Here is a 17,156-nt window from a genome sequence, read left to right on the forward strand (position 1 = left end):
CTTTCTCATCTAGCTAATTCCTAATATTTTCAAAATGTGTATTTTCATTTTTGAACAATTTTGAGCATTCAGAATCACAGAATTGTTAGGGTTGGAAAGGACCTTTGGAGGTCATCTAGTCCAACCGCCCTGCAAAAGCAGGGTCACCTAGAGAAGGTTACAGAGGAATACGTCTAAGTGGATTTGGAATGTCTCCAGAGAGGGAGATTATCACCTCTTGGGCAGCTTGTTCCAAGTGCTCTGCCAACCTCAATGTGAAGAATTTCTTCCTCATGTTGAGGTAAAACTTGTTGTGTTTTTGTTTAAGGCCATTGCTCCATGCCCCGTCACTGCACACCACTAAAAAGTCTGGCACCATCCTCTTGACACCTGCCTTTGAGATATTTATATGCATTAACGAGATGACCTCTCAGTCCTCTGTAGGCTAAACAAGCCCAGCTCTGATGTAGCAGCTAAGGCATGGACTCAGACCAGCAGGGAATCTGAGATATTTATTCAAAGAAACGAGCTGGTTTTATACACTTCTTCAAGACACAGTACCCCTCCCGTGCCCTCAGACCCTTAGTTCCTAATATGGTATTTTTCACTAAGTGACCTATCACACATTGCCATGTCAGTAACATACTTTCTTAATGTCCTGATATGGGGGTGATCACATGCTGTTCAGGTGTCTGTCAGCTTCTGGCAGGCTCCTCTCTGCAGGGCTCTGCTGAGTGGCATTTCCTCCCCCCAAGGTCAGGTAGAGACAAGCCTCTCTGTGCTGCCATGGCATTCTGCAGGTGTGTCTCACAGCCCGAAGCTCAATTCTATCTGCTCTCTCCCCACACAGCTCCTGCAGTCTCTTTTCATAACAGAGATGCTCCAGACCCCAAATCATCTTTGTGGCCTCCAGTGGACTCTCTCTAGTAGTTCCATGTCTCTCTTTTACTGAGGAGCCCAGAACTGGACACAGCACTCCAGATGTGGCCTCACTAGGGCCAAGTAGAGGGGCAGGATCACCTCCTTTGGCCTGCAGTAAGGAAAGAGTTAATGACATTTGTAGTATATGCCTTAAACAAACACTTGGTTGTGAAACGTATTGCAGAAAACGTCAGCAGTCCCTAAGCACAACCAGCAAAAGAAAAAATGTTTCAGCTCTGTCTTTGCCTAGGCAGGACAGAAACCGACACTTTTCATTGCAATGTTCTACTGCTGTATGTTATATAACTGCCAGAGTAGACCTCAATGACCATTGAATTAAGACTCGAGCATGCGTGATAGCCAAAGCCATTCATCCTCTCCCTCTAATGCTAATGAGGAACTGAGAATTGCTCATGCTAATGAGGAACTGAGAATTGCTCCTACTAATGAGGAACTTAAAGCCACTTTAAGTTCCTTTGCTTCTTGTGCAAATAAGGTACTTTATAAAATTACTCAGGGAGTGAACCAGGGGGTGGGTACCTAGCACCAGATGAAGCCCAGTGCACTGAATGACTAATGGGATAATCCTGCATCCATGGTGGTAACCATCTTCTACCTGCACTATCTCTCTCCTCCTCCTCTCTCTCTCTTTTTGTTATTCAAGCAATTTTGCAAAATAAAGCCTGTACTGTTGAACTGATGATGTTGGATATTTGGTCTTGTTTGCACCTTAAATTGGGCAGAGGACTTTAACATCCATTGAATCATTACACCTGCTGGCCACGCTCTTTTTGATGCCATTGGTCATCCTGGCCATAAGGGCACTGCCAGGTCACAGTCAACTTGTGACCCACCAAGACTCCCAAGTCCTTTTCTGCAGATAGCCCTTTCTGCAGAGCTGCTCTTCTCTGCAGAGCTGCTAGCACTTGGGGTTATTCCTCCACAGGTACAGGACCCTACACTTGCCGTTGCTGAAGCTCCTCAGGTTTCTCTCCACCCAACTCTCCAACCTATTAAGGTCCTGCTGAGTGGCAGCATAACCTTGAGTTGTGCCACTTTCCCTAGTTTCATATCATCAAACTTGCTGAGGGTACATTCTATCCCCTCGTCCAGGTTGTTGATAAATAAGTTGAATAAGATTGGACTCAGTATTGATCCCAGGGGAAAACTAAAGAAGAGAGAGCTTCGGTGGATCGATGCTGCATTTGTTCCTACTGGGTCTCTCGTGGACCGCTTAGGCAGCACTCTCCCAGCACCTACATGTGCACACAATCTCACCTTCGCAGGTGGTTGCGAACAGCCGCTCACACACACAGTATGCATGAACCGGAGACAAAGAGGCGAGAGGGGTTCTTTGCATGCAATTCCGAGGCGTTTAATGGCAACACCCCGAAGGGAACAGAGTCAAGAAAAAGAACAACTACTGAAAGCCCGCACCCGTTTTATCCCGAAAACTCCCAAAGGCGGGCAGAACATCCAAAACCAATAGTCTGAGGGCTAGGGGGCAGAGACAAGGCTGAGTGACATAACAGAGGCCAATGGGAAAAGGGATGGGAGGGGGAGAGGGCCAGTGACCAGCAGAATCTAGACAAAGGGAGAACTTTCTAGCACAGTGTTTCAAGGAGAGACCACTTTTAAGGCAACTTGAGGGGTGCAAAGTGGACTTAGCCACTGCAACAGAAAACCACTGACTGCAGGCCTCCAACTGCATTGTACTCCACTGATCACGACCCTCTGAGCTCTGCCATTCAGCCAGTTCTTGATCCACCTCATTGTCCATTCGTCTAACACACATTTTCTGATCTTACCTAAGAGGATGTTACAGGAGACACTGTCAAAAGCTCTGCTGAAGTCAAGGCAGACTACATCCACTGCTCTCCCCTTGTCAATCCATCTGCCATGTCATCATCGAAGGCTATCAGATTTGGTAAAACATAATTTCCTCTCGGTGAATCCGTGCAGTTCTTAGGTTCCCAGTAAGACCACTGTGAATCTGTATATTTTTAACTATTCCGCAATATTTAAAAAAACCCAAAAAACTGTACCTGAAAAATCCAACCCAAGAGCAAACCACACACACGGACATTTCAACTTCCAGCCTGCAAGAGTTCACTGGCCGTGCCCTTGCTGGCTATAAGCTCTTCTTACACAGGATGCCCCAAATGGCGGTAAGAGCCATGCACAGCCTCCTGGGATGGGATGGGATGGGATGGGATGGGATGGGATGGGATGGGATGGGATGGGATGGGAGGGGCAGCTGGGTGAATCAGCAACTCTAAAGCAGCACAGCTCGCCAGCTGCCATAGCACCATCACCTCACTCGCACACAAGGAGTTTCCCAGTGATACTGAAATCAGCCAGAAAGAAAATTTCTAACACAGTTTTGAGTATTAGAAAGCAGGAATTCTTTATTACAGTGTGCTGGTCACTTGGGGGATCCTTCCGCCATTTGAGTGCCACAAGTGTAGGATGAGCAGAGATTTTATCATACACGCATTACATATTCATTAGTTATCCCCACTTCCTTGACTTTATATGACAAAGTCACACTCATTATTGGAAATCCTTATATGATTCTCTGGGATCTGTCTTCAATGTCCAGTATCCATTTTAGGCAGCTGTTCCTTGACCCCCTGCTTTTAAGCACAATATCATTGTTTCACATAACTCCTACGTTGTCAGCCTTACAGAGCTAAGCTGGCATCCTGCTAGCATTTTTCATGACTCCTGTTTCCCTAAGTTACATCCTTTATTTATTTCTCCAAAGCTGTGCAGTTGTGTCCTGTGGTACTTGATAAAAGTAAAGGTTGTTCTGCTATTCTTGTCAGGTGAGTAAAATGCTGTTCTACTGTCCTTATCACCAGCAGACAGGTCAATCTGACCTGGTGCTTGTGCTGCCCTTGTTTTATTCTCTCTCTCTCTGCTAGGACAGTTCACAGGTTGAAGGCAGCAACTTTATTTTGATCTCTGTGTAACAGCATAAGGTCTCTGAAACCAGAAGACTTAACTATTGGAAGCAGTTTCCTGTGTAAATGTAAAAACTGAATTGGAAGGAAAAGGGAGATTTCTGTCTCTTTTCTGTATTAAAATAAGAGGGAAGATGTGTGGCAACACATGTCCAAATACATGTATTAAACCTCTGCAAATTCTTCAATGAATGTTATACACGACATAACACCAACAAAATTTTTAAAACAGGTAATTGAAGTAATAAAAAATCATACTTCTTTTTACATATAAAGCATTGTGCTCTAGATGACAGTTACCAATTTCCACCTCCAAAAATCACTACTTTCAAGTTGAGAATATTTGAGCTGAATCTCCTCTTACCCTCACGAAAACAATTGCAGTGAATCCAATCACAGTGCAACTTTATGTCTGCCTACCCAGGCACATAGTTCCCACTGAATGCCATAGGAATTGGACATGCTCAGAGACAGGCCATATGCAGCTTCGTCAACTTGGCTACAACCACAGTTGTACTGTGCGTCTCAAACAAGCATGAAAATCTTTGAGAGAAAAAGGTTTCTTTTGCATGGGCTCCAATTTCCATTAATCACAGGTAAATCAGTTTTCCTGTCCTCCTTCAAAGAGTACAAGGCCTGTAGATTTCTATTTGTTGTCTGCTCACTTGTGTCTACATACTTGTTAGATTATTTCTGAAACCAAAACCATTCACTGCCTAAAATGAATGTTCTTCATGGTTAATACATGTAAGAATGCAGGTTTTCATTACAAAAACTTCAATATTTTTATAAGGTGCTCCAAATAATGTTGGTAAAGCCCCTCCATAAAGTAAGATAGCAGCAGTCAAGTTTCCCAGCAGCCAAGTTGCACAGTGCAAAAGGTCATCCTGTTCATCTTGAACCTTTGCACTTCTAAAAGTAGCTGGTAGCATGATTTCCTATTCAAGATGGCATGATCTCCTATACTGTGAAAATGACAAATATGGAACTTTGGTGATTTTGATGAATTGGGTGCCATGGCAACTGTTATCAGACACCGTGTCTAGGGTTTAGTGCCATGGAACACCTGCACTGGGAGTGGCTGCTGGGGTCAGCTGCCAGGGCTTTGTAAAGCCTGGAGATCACTGTGATACCGTAGGGCCTTGACCTGGCTGTGAGGATATTGAAGGAACACAGAGGCCTGGGATACCCACTCTAGGGGGAGCAGTTCCTTCAGGAGACAGCATCTTACCTGGGTGCCCCTGTGAGGTCTGTGGCAGAGGATGCCAAAGACAGCAATGGAGGTCCTTTTGGAGAACACGAGCTTCCAGCCTCGCAGAACACTGCCAAGCCTGCAGATGAAAGTTCTGCAGAGGTGGGAGAGGAGCAGCTGGACAGTCTGGAGAAGGAGGTCCTGCAGCAGGAGGTTGAGGACCAGCTTGCCTCCCTGCCATGGTCTTGGCAGCTCAATTACAGATCCAGGCAGGTGAGTGCCGAGGAAAAGATGGGATGGCATGGGAAAGGGGAACGAGCCTTCCACTTCCTGGAGCCAGCTGTGGTGCCACATGGCTGCAGTCCCATCATCTCCTGTCCCAGCAGCCACCATGGCCAGGTCCCCAGCAGACTTTTGCTGGTGGGAGCTAGACAAACTGTACAAATTCATGCCATGATGATTTTTTGCCTTTTCTTTAATATAGCTTTTTATACCCTTTTATATAGCTTTTATGTATCCTCAGGGCTTTTAGCATGCATACCTGTAATTCCTTAAGCCTGAAAATTTAGCATAGTCCTAATATTCCGTTAAGCCAGGAGACCAAACATCCTCGCAGGAGGCCTCGCAGTCTGCGCCAGAAAGTCCCACACTATCCTGAGAAACCAAGGTCTTCTCTAGAACACATCCTGTAAACTAAGATAAGCCATCCAGGGGGGAATTCCTTGGGATGGGAGGATACCACACTATTCATTTAAGCTTCTCACTGGGGAATCTTTGATAGATACGCTAATTTGCAAGGTCTATAAACTGTATACGTGATCTATTGTGTGTGTACCTTTTGGTGTGCATTTCGGAGCATTCCACCTGGACGAAGTGGTGCACCTTAAGGATCCTTAAATACCAAGGTAAAAACCCCTTTTCCCTTAAACCATGTTTAGTTCTTAATTTTAAGACCAGGGAAAGGCAACAAAATGTCAGAGTCACAGAATAGCTGGAAATGACATCTGGAGGTCATCTAGTCCAACCGCCCTGCAAAGGCAGGGTCACCTAGAGAAGGTTACAGAGGAATGTGTCCAAGTGTATTTAGAATGTCTCCGGAGAGGGAGACTCTATGACCAGGGCAGCCTGTTCCAAGTGCTCTGCCAGCCTCAGTGTAAAGAACATGAAGAACTCTTCAATAATTCCTCCCTCTCTCCTTTCCCATCTGCCAGGTGAACACATTTCTCGACCTTAGGCAGCCAGAGCAGACAGGCCTGGAGGGGACAGAGGCCATCCCAAGCATGCAGAAGGTGCTGGAGCATGTTGAAGCCCATGTCTCTAGTGAGCCAGAGACCTTGGCCGAGGAAGAGGACTGGGAATGCAATATTGACAAAGAGCTGTCCCATGAGATGTGTGAAGAGGACCAACAATGTCCAGCGCCCTTGGAGAGGTGGGAAGACTACAGCAAAAGCCAGGTGTCCTGAGATGTGTTGAAAGACCACAGTGGCCGAGACCTGTTTCAACATGAAGATGATGAGGGCACAGCAGCATCAGGAGAGAGTCAGAAGTGCTGCAGAAGGCAAGGTCAGCCCGAGTTCTGGTTAATAGATCCTTTGGGGTGGATTACGACACTGATGAAACGACAGTGAATGATTGGTGTTTGTAAATATACACATGTAGGGTTTATTATAGAACAATTTGGTTGCAAAGGAAAACAGGTCTGTAGCAGTTTTTCTTGGTATTATCCCTAGTAATATAACAAGAAAGCATTGCAATATGAAAATGCAACAACATCACCCAAGGAAATGCAAAAGCGAAAAGAAAGAGAAAATACAAGAGTGTGAAGAACAAAAAAAGAAGAGAAAGCACAACAGTGTGAAGCTCTCACCACCGATAGGCCCTGCACCAAGACTTGGTTGCTGAGCAATCTTGGTCAAAGTTGTGGTTGCAGAACTGATCTGTTGGGTGGTGGGGAAAGTACCAAAGAAGTGGTGGGGAAAAATCCCCAGGAAAATCTGCAGAACACAAAATCTGTTTGGTTTATAGTCAGGTTCAGGTGGGAATGCCCAGGTGCCCAGGTATCTCCCCTGAGGGAGGGAGCTTCACACTGGATGATGTCATTTTGTGGATCATTGGACACTTTGGGTGCCCTTGACACCTTCTGAGAAAACACAGCTACCCAAGACGACACAGGTGTCCAAGACAACACAGGTGCCCACCACATCAGGGCAGCTGAGTCAGTTATGGCCCATTATGACCCATCAGCCATATGACCCTCAGGACACATGTGAATGTGTACTTGGGGAGATGGTGGTGGGGGTGGTGGGAGAGGGGAGAGGAAGGCATGTGTGTGGAGAGATGGGGCAGATGGTGGTTTGTGCAAGGGAGGACAACCTAGCAGGACAAGAGGCATCATCCTGTCTCCACAGGATTATGTCCTATCTCACTCATAGCCTATCAGTCACTCTGTCTTATCACATCAGAGGTTAGCCATTACACACTCAAAAGCTCAATTCCTCCATCTTCAAGCCAGGCTTCAACAAAGCTCCCTGGTCTCCACAAACGGGGAATGTTTTGAGTCATTATCCAGTGGCTTCAGTTCAGTTTAGTTCATTCTCCCACAGAGAAGCAATCAGCAACCCTCAGAGCACATCCCTGCCCTGGGTGGTCACAGGGACGCCAAGGATGACCCAGCCATATCCAAGAGTCGAGCGTTGCCCGAGCAAGGGCAGGCCTGGCCTGGCTGTCCCAGAGAGCAGCATCCAGGTCAGGCCAGCAGCATCACGCACACGAACACTGGCCATGAGCCATCTCTACCACTCCCTGGGAAGACCCCTCAGTGCCATCCAGCCTTCTGGCATTAACACCCTGCCATGACAGCAGGAACGCTCCTGACGTTCAGGAGGTCACTTGGGGCTGTGTGTAGGGCATTTGTTGGTGCCTGTGGTCCATGGGAGCAGCAGTGCCTGGCTGCCAGCGCCATGCCCAGAGCCTGGAGATGACTGCTCTGAACAGCAGCAGTGTCCATCTGAGAGAGCAGCACAGGGAGGCATGGCAGGGGTGGATGTAGGGACAGCACCTCAGGCATCCAGCTGTTCCAAGGGCATCCCCCTTGGGATACTCTTGGCCACGGTTTATTGATATCAACATATGATTCACCTTCAATTGTGAATTTTGTTAATCCTGGACTTTGTTCTGCTTCTTAGAAATATTTTGTTCAAACAGTGTTGCAGATGGTTCACACTTAAAAAAACCTCTCTAAACTATGCAAAAAAAAAAAAAGATTAGATCTGGTTCATATTTTTACCATGAATATTTTGTCAATATTTTATACTTTTTCTTCAATAAAACAGGCAATTTAACTCTATTAACTACAAAAAATGAATTAAAATACAAAAAACTTGCAGGTACCTAAGCTGAGATAAAGTACAGTTTTAAATTTCAGAGGATATTTTTATTATCTCTAAGCAGGTAATTAGCTACTGCCAGGTGTAAGAATTATCTCAGAAAACTATAAGAGTTTCTAGTATCTTTTTAACGGAGAAATAGCTAACTTAGAGATCTACAAACCCAATCACTAATTACAATTCTTTTCCCCCAGATGTCCTATCTTCATTTACCAACACTTTCAGCTGACATTCCAACAGTCACTCAAGTTCATTGTATTTTTACAACTCTTTATAGTTTTGATCAAGCTGAATAGTATTCTCTAATAAACTCTATATCTTCATTACTAATGACCCCTCCAGATAGCTTAGAAATATTGCTTAGAATATTTTAAAAAGCATAGAGCACAGAACTGAGAGGAACTGTACTAGTAACATCTCTTCATAAATTGAGTATTCATTCCTTCACTTTGTTTTCACTTATTTGGATAACCAGTTCCTAATAAGGTTTATACATGTAGCTCAGCATGTGAACAAAACTGTTCTAACTTTAAATTCTGTATGCAACAAGGACATAATGACATAAAGTAGTGGTCTATTAAGCCCAAGTCAATAGCCATTACAGCTGACCATTTGATATTTGCTTGTATATGAAGTGGATTAAAAATTTCAGTGATATATGTAAGTAATTTAATGGTGAAATTTTCAAAATACAATGATGAATTAAAGCAATACATTTTACATTAACCTCATGTGGTGAACAGGTTTTTGGCTGATACACCAAGCTTATAAATTCATACCTTTCTGACTGAGGAATCTGTTTGAATTTTTAAAATTCTCATTATTTGGAAGCCTGTTAATAAAAAAAAAGATAGCAACAAAACCCAACACTGAAAACTGTACAGGATAAAGTCCCTTGGCTTTCAAGTCAGTAGAAAAAACATTAAGTCTTGAAAAGAGCAAAAACATTACTGTATTTCATGATGACTATTTTTGAAGAAATGAAACATTTTGTAAGAGCTTCTAGGAGACCAGAACAAAAAAAAAAAGGTGGAAAGTAAGCATGAAATTCTACACACAACTGGCTTGGGCTGCCAAGGAAATGTAAAGAATATGTATTTATTTACTAATCCCTATAAAATAAGAAAGAAAACTTGGTGTATCCATTTAGTTCATAGTAACCAGCGTTCCTCCTGAAATAGTGATTTCTTTAAATAAAATAGAGCTTTAAAAGAAGTTCATATAAAGAAAAGCTTTTAAGTCAGTGCACACTACTTCGATAAAAAAGAATGTTTGTTAAATTACTGCATAACGAACCATAAAAGGTAAATTTCACAATGCACCATATTTAGGAGGTGTATAGACTACAGCAAACAGCATTTTAAAGTAACCTTTACTGTTCTAGCAAACTGAAAAGTTCTGATCCTGTAACCAGCTTGGTACTTAGCAGAGAACAGTTGAGGAACCAGGAAAAGCAGCAGCTTGACTCCAGTAGCATATCCAGATGGAAGGATGTGTTACTGCCTGTCCTTCTGCAGGATATGAAAGCTTCTTGTTGCTGGCCGTGAGGGGACGTTTTGAGCTCTCTGGTGAAAAGCTTATTCCGGATGGGCAACTGGTCAGCTGTATGGATGTTACAGTGTCTGTCAGTAGCTACAATCTTTACTGTAAGCACCATGCTGCCTCAAAGCACTCTGTGCGCACCTGGTGCACTGGGGAGGTAACCAGTTCTGCTTCTAGTGATGAACCTGGGACACTGCTAACAACAACCAGCTGGTCTTGCAGTACTTCAGTGAGAGAAAACTGAGCTTGCCATTACATCCGCCCGGCGACAGAGGACCAAGGGCTTCAGAAAGGTTTAGCTGAGCGACACAGAACGGTAGTTTGGAAGAGATTCACCTTGTGGATCAGCAATAGTGTGTCCAGCAGGACCTGGGCAATGACTGTCCCCTGTACTCAGCACTGGTAAGGTCACACCTCGAATCCTGTGTCCAGTTCTGAGCCCATCAGTTCAAGGACACTGAGGTGCTGGAGCATGTCCAGAGAAGTGCAACAGAGCTGGTAAAGTGTCTGGAGCACAAGTCCTGTAAGTAATGGTCGAGCAAGCTGGGGTTGCTTAGCCTGGAGAAAACGAGGCTCAGGGCTGACCTTATCCGTCTCTACAGCTGCCAGAAAGGAGGTATAGCCAGGTGGGGGCCAGCCTCTTTCCCAGGCAACCAGTGATAGGACAGGACGACACAATCTTAAACTCTGCCGGGAAAGGTTTAGATTGGACATGAGGAAGAATATCTTCACAGAAGGGGTGACTAGACATTGGAATGGGCTGCCCAGGAAGGGGGTAGAGTCACTGTCCCTGAAAGTGTTTAAGGAGAGATTGTATGTGGTGCTTAGCGCCATGATCTAGTTGACAAGGTGGTGTTCGGTCGTAGGTTGGACTCGATGAGCTCAGAAGCCCCTTCCAACCTCAGGGAGCCAGTGATTCCCGGAGGAAAACTGACAGCCGCGCGCGCCTCCGTTCGAACCCGCCTCAGGGGCGGGGACGGTTTGGCGCGAGGGGGGCGGGGCCGCGCGGTCACGTGAGCTCGGCGTAGGCGGCCGCGGCAGCCTCCCCCGGCCCGGCCCGGCCGCTCCGGGAGGGGCCATGGTCGGAGCGACATGAGCCCCGAGCCGGAGCCAGAGCCGCCGCCAGCCCGGGCCCGGGCGGCAAAAGAGGAAGAGGAGCCGCCGCCTCCGTCGCCGTCGTGGGAGGGCGGCGGCGGTGCCGCCAGGTGGGGCGGCTGCATCATGCTGGTAAAGAGGGGTCGGCCTGACGGCGGGCGGCTGCAACGCGGTGAGTGCAGGGTGGGAGCGGGGGCTCCGCGGAGGTGGCGACGGCGGCTGCGTGCAGATCGTGCGGGCTCTGAGGGCAGCCGTGCGTTGCGGGCTGGGCTGGGCGGCCCGTGGGGATGAGCAGCCGGCTTGCTCGTGAGGGGCCGGCTCACCCTCAGCTGCCCCTCGAGAGGCTTCCCGGAGCGTCCTGCCCCTGGATGCCTAATGGAAGTTGGGGTGCGGCGGGTTCTTCGGGCAGGCCCTGCCCTGCCCGTCTCTGACAGCCTCGGTACGTTCGTTACGAGTTTGTCCCGGGCGGAGGAACCGGAGTAATCGCACCTGTGAGCAGGTGGCTGTAAATAAGTTTTCTTTTAAAATACATGAATCCAAGGTGCCAGGAAGGTAAAACTTAAGTTTTCCCTAGGAGCTCTTGGAGGTGCTCCTTGTTGAACCGAACCCACGGGGTTATGATCCGCAGTTTTCTTAAGTTGCTGTGCTGCCTGTTTCGTCTCTTCATACTAAGCACTGAGATCTTTTTGTGCAAAAAATGGAGCTGGAAGGGAGTAATCCGTGCACTCGCTGCCAAGTTTCGTTTGTAAATGTGGTAGCGGGTGCGTAATTACTTTCCGAAAAGGCTTAAGCCTTTCCCTCAGTACGTCAGTGTGCTCACAAAGGTGCATTAAAACCACACCCCTTGAGCTTTCTGCAGTAGGTGGAGACAGGTAACTTGTTTCGGGCAGGATGATACTGGCTGAGGCGATATATAACCCATGCTTTTTTGTTGGAGTTAGCCCAGAGGTCACGATGGAGTAGAAGAACTCAGGGCAAGACATAAAGTAATAAAAAGATGATCCCGGCACTGACAGTTTTTGCAGGGGTCCAGGTGCAAAACAAGGAAATGCCTTACCATGCCGAATCTCTTCTGGCAAGTTGAAATCTCATAAATTTTTTTTGCAGTCTGAATTACAAGCTATTAATAACTTTTCGTGGGGTATTGTTAATGTTCATGTGTACTTAAATAATTTAGTATTAGTTTACTCACAAAGTTGGGTATGCTGAAAACACTGAATATGCCAAAAGTTATAAAACAATGCTAAGTTTGTCAGGGAGCCGGCATCTCCTTCGTGTGTTACCTGTCCTCCCACAGATAAGTATCTCTGCTATCAGAGACGACAGAGCGTGCTGTTTTATGTGAATGTGAAGAAGTATTTTTAGCTGAGCATTATTAGTGTAGCATTAATGTGATACCATGGCTAGAGCTGAAGAATGTAAAAAAAAAAAATCATCTTGAAAACATCTGATGCACCTACATTGTTTCTACCTTACTTGTACTTGATGAAGATTTTAAGGGACTTCTAGTAGATGATTAACACAGAGAAGATGTAGAAAAATTGTTGTTCTATGGAATTCATTAGTCAAGTAATTTATTTTATGTAAGTTAATTCAAAAATGGCTGCTTCACACTTCTTGTATGCATAACTTCTGTGTTTGAGTGTTTCAGTTGTCTTTAAGAAATGGTTATGTCTTTCAAAAAGCAGGTTGGACTCCTCAAGACATGCATCTGATGTGTGCTGTATGGTAGAATTCCTGTTCCAGGTTTATGTACAGCACCTCCCAATAAAGAGTCTAGTTTGTGTAAGATGCAGTAACCCAGTCTGAAGTCTGACTACAAAAATATCTCCAAGAAGAGTCTTGAAAAGTGAATGTTTTAGCCAAGAAACATAAGCTTTCAGTTTTATCAGCTCAGATGATCTGGTGAAACAAACAGAGGATTGATCTCACTATACAGAAGAAAAACAGCTGAATTTTTTAATGTATGAACAGAGGCTAGGAAATGGAAGGTGCAGATAGGGAAATTGAAAAAAAAAATCAAAGAACTGCCTTCTTTCTCTAGCTTTGAAAAGTAAAGCTCAAATGGAAATTAAATCCATAACTGCCTGGTTTTTTATTAATGGATGGAATGTTTGGTAATGTTGGATTAAGTGTTAGAAAAATGCTTTTGAGTACTTAATATATGCTCTTCTATAAGTTCGAAAATTTAGCTTCAAAATGACATACATTCTTAATTTTATAAAATGATCTGAGGTTTGGTTTTCTGAGTGTATTTTTTGTCCCTTCCCTCCTAGTTGTGCCCTCCGAGGACTTTGTGTTCCTCTAAAGCATCTCAAGAGAGAAGGGCTCTAGCTTTATCTTCTGTACACTGATACAGCAGTAGTGCTGTTATATCATGTTAGGGTCTGCATCTGTTCCTGACTGAGCAGTCTGTTTTGTAATAGCAATTCCTGCACGTCCCTGTGATTCTCATGTGGCTATCATATTACTACAACTCTCTCTGCCTAGACTTTATTGAAAGAGCTTATTCACAATAAAATATAAGACTTTATTGAAAGAGCTTATTCACAATAAACTACATCTAAAGCCGGATAATGGCTTTAGATGTAGTTGCAGAGATATGTTTGGTATCAGGAGGAGTGCCTCCCTGGCATTTGGAAGGGGAAGCTTGCTGCTTGGACTGCTGCTGAAGAAAAGTGAAACTTTTGTGAGCTGCTTCTTTGGTCTGTGAAGAATGTCTTAATTTTTCATTTTTATTTTTACTCTTTCTTCACATCAGATCAGTAGGACAAAGTGGAAGAGTATGACCAAGTCTGTCAGGTTGTGCAAGACTTTCTCCTCTTACCCCTCCAGCTTGGGTGTAAGAAGCTTCTGTTTTTTGATGTAGCTGTAACTGTCTTCACCTTGTTGAATGCACTGGCTTCACTGAATTGAAGAGCTGAAATACAAATGTTGAACAAATGACTTCTTATGAATTGAGCTACTGCCTCAAAATTAATAAGAACGATATGTTTTAAGTAAATTCCAGTGGAATTAAATAATTTTTTTTGGCTGTATTACCATGACTTCACTGAGCCTCAGAAATTGAAGTAAATGATGCCATGGGACATTTTGTTAGCCTGTTGTGCAGTCTTGTTACATCTGAATTACAAATACTGGTAGAATAAAATTTAGCATGGCATTCAGAATATTTGTGCCACATACTTCATTTCTGTGCAACCTATTGGGGGTAAAATAATGTCAACACTAAGGAATCTTTTCAGCAAAATACACTGTCATACTGTCTAAATAAAGTGCTCTTATGGGAGAAAGCCTAAATAGGGTATGAAAAGAAAAGTCACACCTGTGTACCTCTTTGAGAATTAATCAGATGTTAGTTTCATGTTCTTGGACACTGTAAAATGCCTCAGCTGTTGTGAAGCCCAAGATAATGTAAGCATTCTGAACTGTACATCTCGGAACTTTGCCAGCCTTTATTATTTAAACTATTTTACACAGTGAAGCACAACTCTGTGTACCCAAAGAATTACATGTTCTTGCCCTTAGTGTTCACATTTTTCTTTTATACTTCATAAAAAATCCAGCACAGTTAAACTAAGGCAGCATGATGTAATGTTATGAGACTTTACTCAAACAGCTCTCAATTCAATAAGCTGGTTTCTTAAATTTCTTGCTTGTAGAATTTAAATTGTATTGCTAGTAGTAAACACATTGTTCATTTGTCAGTTTGGGTATTCAGTACTTGGTGGAGCATTGTTTTCTCCCACACGGGGTATTTTTCTTGTTAAATCCGAATAATTAGAGATGAACAATATTGCCTTCCCAAGATTGCCAATGGCATTTTGAATCTTCCCATCCTGTTAAATTGACGCTAAGTGTGCACTGTTACCAGGAATGTTTAGTTACTCTGTTTAAAAACAAGTAACTCCAGTGTATATTTATGCTGAAAGGGCACTTCTGCTGTTGCAAGTCTACTGTTACTGGTGCTCCAGGTTATTCCAGATATGAATAGTGTTGCCTTCCAAGAGAAGTACTGTAGGTTAGAGCAATAAAAACTTAAATTATCAAGTCATGGCTATATAATTAGTTCCGAAGATTCAAACCTAGCCTACTGGACAAGGAGTTTGAGTAACTGTCTGCCCCATGGAGAAGCATGTGTATTAACTGAGCAGCCAGTGCTTTTTAGAGGAATTTCTCAGTCTTGTACACCTTTCTACATTTTACAAAGAAAACTTAAACAGATAACTTGGCTTCCAGCTTGCTCTAGTGTAATATGCTGGCTATATGTTATTTCTGTAAGAAGTAGTTTAATTAGACAGTGCAGTACTGTCTGAAGCAGAGCTTTCAGAATGTGGCAGGGTGTATGGCAATTGTTTACTTAGCTGGTCTTCGTACCTCAGTGGCCTCAGCTGTGAAGACTGAACCAGAAATGGTCTTCGTGTTTTATGTGACTTAGAAGATTTCTGCTTCTAAACTTGTCCAGTCTAAAATTAAACAGGAATGTGTTCTCCCCCGGAAGGAAATACAATATGGCAAGACATTTTAGACCTCAAGAATAAATTTCATGAAGTGCCGCTTTCTTCTTGTATTTTAGAATAAGGAGGTAGTGGCAATTTTTTCTTAACATCCTTCATGTCACTCCCAATTCAATGAATCCCATTGGTATCTTTCTACAGATATTTTGATCACAGTTTGGAGGAAGCTGCTTCAGCAATCCTCCATACCTTTGGTAGTGTTCTTCTTCTTTCTGTGGGCCTCTTGTGCTTCTGTATAATAGACTACTCAACAATGCATATTGATTAAAGCTTCTGAACAAAACAGTCATGGGATAAGAGCAGGATCTTCATGTAGACCTATTAAAAATGGTCAGAACACCAGAAGCAGAGAGTTAGCAAGGCAGGCATATCACTTGCAGTAGTATAGTGATAATCTTTTTCCTAACAGGCTGTATCTTTAGTAAAGATACACACTTCAGTAAACCTCTGCTGAATGCTAGACTAATTTCTTTCATTGAACTCTTTTTTTCCAGGATCACATTCCTATGATGTAATCACCCTATATGTAGAATTAAAATTGTTTTTCTTGTTTGCATTGCTTAAATTAATATACACAAATTTCAATCTGCCATTTAATTTGTTCTGCTGATTCCATGAACTTTTGTTGTTCTTTACCATTGCACTATAACTCTTCCAGAGTGAATTGCATTTTGTCATCGGTGAACTTCATCACTTCACTTTCCTCCTTTTTTACAGCTCACTTCTGAATGTGTTGAACAATAGGTGCTAGGACAGAGCAGTAGGTGTCATCTGGTAACTTTGCTATGCTGTATGAACAGATTGCAGTGGGTTTATTTTTGTAAATTGTCCTGGGGTTTTTGTGTATGTATGTTTGGGGCGTTTTTGAGTGGGTTGTTTTTTTGTGTTTGTTTACTTTTTTTTTTCTTTTCAAGTCCTGTGAAGAGTTTGCTGGCTTTAAGAGCCTTTGGTGAGCATCTTTGAGTATGCTTACTGAATTATCAGAAGACTTATTAATGTGACCTACATTATCTATACATTTTCTTTTGAGAACTCCAGGAACTTTTTAATGCACAGTTTCTCTTCGCAAAATCTTCACAGGCTCTTCCATTTTGAATGAATTGTGGTTCTGATACTCGAGACATGTGCAATATGATTTACCGCAGCTTTCTGTTGAGAAAATATGCATGATCTTCCAGTCCAGATACAGATCTGCTTAAGGTGTTTATTTGCAACTGAACTACAAGTTTGGACAGTGTATAATCTGAATTAATTATGATTTATATTGCAGCTTACAAGGCATACCTAAAATGCTGTACTGGATTGGAAAGCACTTTCTCTTGTGTTCTACGTATTTTTGCACTGAGTTCTTGCCAGTTCCAACAAATAGAGCATTTGTGGTGAACAGTTGGAATTAAGGTGGATCCAAAGTACTTCTGTTTGAAAATTAAAGAGAATAGTTACTAGAAAGAGATAAACATGCAATATGCCTAGAGAGCTACCTGGGTAATATGTGTGGAAGAAAGGGAATCCATCATGTAGTGAGATGGATTGATGGCATAATATTAGTGCATGAATA

General features: G+C 43.4%; 1 protein-coding gene across 1 annotated transcript in view; it reads left to right on the forward strand.

Annotated features, from left to right (window-relative positions):
- The first annotated feature begins 11,017 nt into the window (after positions 1-11,017).
- MFSD14B (major facilitator superfamily domain containing 14B) overlaps positions 11,018-17,156 on the forward strand; it is a 30,617-nt gene continuing 24,478 nt past the window's right edge. Inside the window, exon 1 of the mRNA XM_039566807.1 lies at positions 11,018-11,253. The gene's annotated coding sequence lies outside the window, so the exon portion shown is untranslated. The remainder of the gene's footprint in view (positions 11,254-17,156) is intronic.

Source organism: Corvus cornix, chromosome Z, assembly GCF_000738735.6.
Source record: "Corvus cornix cornix isolate S_Up_H32 chromosome Z, ASM73873v5, whole genome shotgun sequence".
Classification (NCBI taxonomy): domain Eukaryota; kingdom Metazoa; phylum Chordata; class Aves; order Passeriformes; family Corvidae; genus Corvus; species Corvus cornix.